Source organism: Diadema antillarum, unplaced genomic scaffold (assembly GCF_040938485.1).
Source record: "Diadema antillarum isolate AM-2024a unplaced genomic scaffold, OU_Dant_1.0 seq00001829_RagTag, whole genome shotgun sequence".
In the NCBI taxonomy this organism is placed as follows: Eukaryota; Metazoa; Echinodermata; class Echinoidea; order Diadematoida; family Diadematidae; genus Diadema; species Diadema antillarum.
In genome coordinates this window covers 521,731-527,730 of record NW_027272502.1, presented here as the reverse complement: position 1 = coordinate 527,730, position 6,000 = coordinate 521,731, and positions in this window count along the sequence as shown.

Sequence of the window (6,000 nt, the reverse complement as noted above, 5' to 3'; positions counted from 1 at the left end):
CGAGTGAGAAGACCTGGGATGCATGCATGAAAAATGAATTATGGTAGGCATCATTATCAAGAAGTTAAAAAATAAGAATTAATTGAAACGCATTCGCGAAGAAAAGTAGATCAAAAACTATGTACAAAAAAACAAACAAACAATGGCTCTAACTTTGAGCATAGTAATGTATAGAAGTACGCAATCAAGAAAAGACTCCTAACAAACATAGCTTCTTTAACCAAGTTTCGCGGTTTTAACGGCCACCCATCCTACTCTTTAGCCACAGTACAGGTGTCACTTAGAGGTCATGTTTACCTTCGGGAATAGTAATATTAAAGATTTTCAAAATATAACATTTAATGCATACGTATTGGTCTGTTGTACCACAAAACATCCTATCATATAAAATTTTCCCAATAAAGACTGAATTATAAAAAGATATCTGGTTTTCTTTTTAATAAACCATATCTGTAGCGTCTGTAGACGGTTTGATCCTAAAAACATTTTTTTTTTAAATTAAAACTGTTTTCCATATCTCGTATACTTAGCAGTACTTAACACTTAACAACAATTTCTGATACAAATTTTTACAGTGGTTATTTTTATCCCTAACTCACAGTTTAAAACTGTTTTTAAAGCATTAATGCTGGGTTTATTGTTTCATCTAAAAAATACAAATGATAAATTTTGCCTTTAAGTCATGCTAGTTGCAAAAAAAAAGTTGGAATTTTGACTAATACAAAATGGGATTAGGCTGGAATAAAACTACGAAAATGCAGACATGAGGAGAGGATTCAAGCCTCCTATTCCAGAAACGAAGTTGACATATTAAAATAAGTGAAAACCTTGAAGGCATTCTAAGGTGACTAACTAAGCTTTACTCTGTAACATTGGAAAGGCCGTAACTATACGTCAACACACAGGAAAACATGCCGGTTAATTTAAAAAGGAATCAACTGTATCAGCTTGACAATGTAACGGATAGTAATTTGAGAACACCCGGTGATAGTCCAAAGGGATACATGACATTCGAGAGTTGGAAGACTTCCATTGTCGCAGAAGCAATAACAATCATTACCGGTGATACACTTAATGGAAATGAGGTTACAAAGTAAGAATGCTAGCACGCACTGTAGGTGAATCATGACCTGCACTAACTGAAAGGTATCTGATGGTATATTAGATCAGAAGAGAAAAGGATTCACGTGAGCAAAAGGACAATCTTGAAATAATGATAATGATAATAATAATAATAATAATAGTAATAATAACAATAATAATAACAATATATATATATATATATATATATATATATATATATGAAGAGTTTGTTTGCAAAAACCGATAAGTCCATTTTTGAAGGTTTTGAAGTACGGTCTCTGTCATAAAGTACAAAATAATACCTTTTAAATGATATATTGGTCACTACATATAAAGGTACATTTTTGAAGTTATGGTCAAAAGAAGCAAAAATTTTCTTATTATTCTCTTTATTTTTCTTGACCTTTAATCGCAAATATCTCCATTTGACAAATATGGACTTATCGGTTTTTGCAAACAAACTCTTCATATATATATATATATATATATATTGTTATGTCTACTTCCGAAAGAGACACGAATTTAGGAAAACTGGAGGCATGTCGTAGGTTCAACGTCGTTTAATCACGATCCATTTTTCACTCTCTTAGCCTTATTTCAGGCCGTTTCATGACATAAAATAGTCTTGATTCAGACTTAAACGATGTATTAAAACAGTAACCACAACATTTCCCCTCTCCTTAAAAGGAATATCCTTCATAACATGTACCTGATACTTTTATAACCAATAACTTGTCAGTAATTTCAATGGTTTGAATATGTATAATAAACTCCAAATAATATTTCCCCAGGTACATATTTTGCATGCCTGCCATCATAACCAAATGCCGTATTATCTTTAAAATCAAACCTGTATCATCTTGTATGTTTTCCACTACCTTAAACTCATTTAACTTGCATGCGTATAAAGTGTAATTTAACTCCCATAATGATATTGTGCAAATCACATTTTATGTATTTCTTTGTTTGACTTAAATCCTAAAACTGAATTAAAATGAAATTTCTCAAATCTATCTATTTATCTGTTAAATTTGACTGTATACATCTCACTTTATTTTTAAGCCAATAAAACCTGTGTGGAACAATTTACACATAAATGTCTATCCTTAATTTCTCTCTGTTTCCAATGTATGAAACTGTATACACGCATATACATCTATTAAAGCCAATACTTCAAATATTCTTTAAAGGTGGTATCACTCATTTGCACACATGTGGAGTCCTGAAGAGAACCACTTAAGCAAATCGTCAACTGAATGGACAGACATAAACCAAACTAAATGTGACTTTAAACAACATAAGTTTCCCAGTAACAATTACGGAAACATTTGGACCTAGAACTTCCCACATTTGTTTTGTTTTGGTGTGTTTTTTTTTTTTTTTTAAGAAGTCATCTATAAGATGGTTGCAAATGAGTGTCAATACCTTTACTCTCTGCACAAGGTATAACATGTTTATTTATGGAACAACACATACAAAACTTCCATATGCATTGTCATGCAACACATGGTGAATATATGAACATAGTTCTCAGTCTTTAGTGTTCGAGTCTTTACTCATTTTCTTGGTTTTGGCATTTTGTTAATTTGGATGCATTCCAAATGCGATTGTCCTGAAGAATGTATGTGTAGGGGCCCTTCTTGCCTACAATGCGCTGTGGTGGGTAGTATTTTGAATTGCGCACTTTAACGGCACGCTTTGCTCTGACCAAATCCCCTACTTTGAACATAGGGACGGTTGCACCCCTAGTTTTGTCTGCGTATTCACGCGATTTGGCTTGCATTTTCTCCACGCGTTCGCGAACATCTGTGTCATTGCGCGTGGTACTTCGCTCACTATTGCGATCTTTGCGAATGTTGACAGGTGTTACCATGCGTCGACCGTGGAGTAACTCAGCAGGAGATTTCCCGGTCGTTTGGTGCGGTGTTGAGCGATACGCCATCAGCAATTCAAGCGCTGCATCTTTCCATGGTTTCCTTTCCATGGAAGCAATCTGCACGGTTTGCTTTAGCACTCTATTCCACCTCTCAACTTCTCCGTTGGCACGCGGATAGTACAATGAAGATTTGCGATGTTGAATGTTGAGCGGTTTCAGAAACTCCTCAAACTCGGTAGAAACGAACTGAACACCGTTGTCAGTGACAATTTCCGATGGCAAACCTTCCCTCGCGAACAGCTGGCTAAGGAAACCAATAACTGTACGCGATGTCACTTCACGAACGAATGCTACTTCTGGCCATTTGGAGTAGTAATCAATTGCCACAATAGCATACTTGCATTCACATGAATTGAATGGCCCTGTGATATCAATTCCAAGCTTTTCCCACGGGCCACAAGGAAGTGGAACGCTTTGAAGTGGCGTATTGCGAGGACGTGCCACTTTATCGCTCGTCTGGCATGAAATGCAGTGTCGAATGGATTCTTCCACCATTCCATCCATCTTTGGCCACCAATACGTTTCGCGCAATCGTTGTTTTGTGCGAACGATCCCTTGATGAGCAGAATGTGCAGCTGCAATCAAAACGGATTGACATGTAGAAGGAATGACAACTCTGTCACCCCTGAACAGACACTGATCTATCACTGACAACTCATCGCGAACCATGTAGAATGGTTTCATCGCGTCATCCCTGCATGCTTCCTTAGACCACCCATTCACTGTGTATGAAATAACACGCTGTAGCACTGTATCCGTAGCGGTCGCTTTTTGAAGCTCAGATTTTGTCATCGTAGCGCTAGCGAACATCGCGTTAACATGCTGAATGACAACTTCATCGTCGTCATCGATGACGGGATCAGTGGTTGGCCGCGGAAGTCGCGAAAGTGCGTCAGCTGTCGTGTTGTGTACTCCAGGACTGTACTCAACTGTGTAGTTGAATCGCATAAATCGTGTTGCCCATCGTGCGATTCGCATGGTCTGTCGTCCGGTTCCCTTACTCGATAGTAGAGTCGTAAGAGACTGATGGTCAGTACGTAGGATGAAGTGGCGACCCCAGATGTATTGAAACCACTTCTCACAAGCCCATACGCAAGCAAGGGCTTCTTTCTCTCCAACCGAATAATTTCGCTCTGCGTTGGTGAGCGTGCGTGAGGCAAACGCGACAGGAACTTCCTTTCCATCGCGCACTTGAAGCAGGACCGCTCCAAGACCATACGCAGATGCGTCTGTTGCAACAATCACTGGGAAGTCGGGGTTGAACAACTGCAATGTTGTACTGTTTGCGATGAGATCCTTGATTTCGCGAAACGCTTGATCTGTCTCAGCGGTCCACACAAAGGGAACTCCTTTTCGTGTTAACGCTCGGAGTGGTTCAGTCACGCTTGAAAAGTTTGGCAAGAAGCGAGAGTAATATGATGCCAAACCGATGAACGAGCGCAGTGAGGAAATATCAGTAGGAACCGGGGCATCCCGAATGGCATCGACATGTGATTCATCTGGTTGTAGTCCCTTGCTGGATATCACATGCCCCAAGTAGTGGATCTCATGTAGACTGAAATGACACTTTTGAGCATTGAGTGTCATCCCAACATCCTGCAACCGCTGAAGTACTGCACGTAGGTTTGCATCATGCGCAGCTTGAGTATCACCATAGACAACCACGTCGTCAAGGTAACACTGTACACCTTCCAGACCACAGAGAACTGAAGCCATGAGTTTTTGAAAGGCTGAAGGTGCTGATGACAGTCCAAAACACACACGTTTGAATCTGAACAGTCCGTCATGCGTGATGAACGTAGTGAGATCACGAGATTCTTCATGCAAAAGCAACTGGTGGTACGCTGATGCAAGATCTAAAGTACTGAATACTGTCGCACCTCTCAGTTCAGCGAGCAATTCCTGTATGTTAGGAAGTGGGTATTTGTCCTCCACAACAGCCTTGTTGACATCACGAAGATCTACACAAATGCGAATGGCACCATTTTTCTTGTGAACCACCACAAGTGAAGAAATCCATTCACTGGCATCCACTCGCTCAATGATATCTGCCTGTTCAAGTCGTTTCAATTCTGCAGATACCTTGTCCCGCATTGCAAAGGGAAGACGGCGAAGTTTATGCTGCACTGGCTGCACAGCAGGCCTCATTTTGACACGGTGAACATAACCCTTTGCAAGTCCTACATCATTGCTGAAGAGTTTTGGGAACTCATTACACGAAACATGCATTACAATGTTGTCCTGTAGCGCAAGATGTAATGAAGAAATCAAATCGCGTCCCAAAATGTTGTTGCCACGTGCGACGACATACAGCAGGCATTCAGTTGTATGTTGTCCATGTGAAACTGTAGCTGGAAACATACCAACAATGGGAATGGGCTCATGGAGGTACGTAGTCAATGTCACGCCCGGCTTTGGATGTAACAAAGCCTCGCGAAGAAAATTTTTGTCGAAAATGTCCAACGGAAGGAGTGAAACAGGCGAGCCGGTGTCAAATATCATGTGAACTGGAGCCCCATTGACAGATACAGTGCACTTAATATCTGGATCGGAAATGGAAAGGACCTGAAAATGTGCACCATCACTAGCAGGATCACTGTCATTGCGCGCAAGTTCATCTGTATTCATGTGATCCGATTGTTCACTCGCAGAAATCTGATTGACGGATGATTTACACACACGAGCAAAATGTCCAAGTTTATGACAAGAAGAACAGTGAACATTTCTGGCTTTACAGTGAGGATCATTAGCCTTATGACCGTTGAGACCACAGCGATAACAAACTGGTGAAGATGCGGACTTACCAGCTTTCTGATGTGGAATGTCCTGCTTGTGTTTTTGTTGACGTTTTGTTGAGCTTTTGGCCTGAATCCCACAGCACAAACATCACTAGAAGTAGGGTCCAACTGCAATGCACGGGCATCGCGAACGGCAGATTCAATTTGCCGTGCAAGCACACAAGCGTTTGAAAGAGTTAGCGA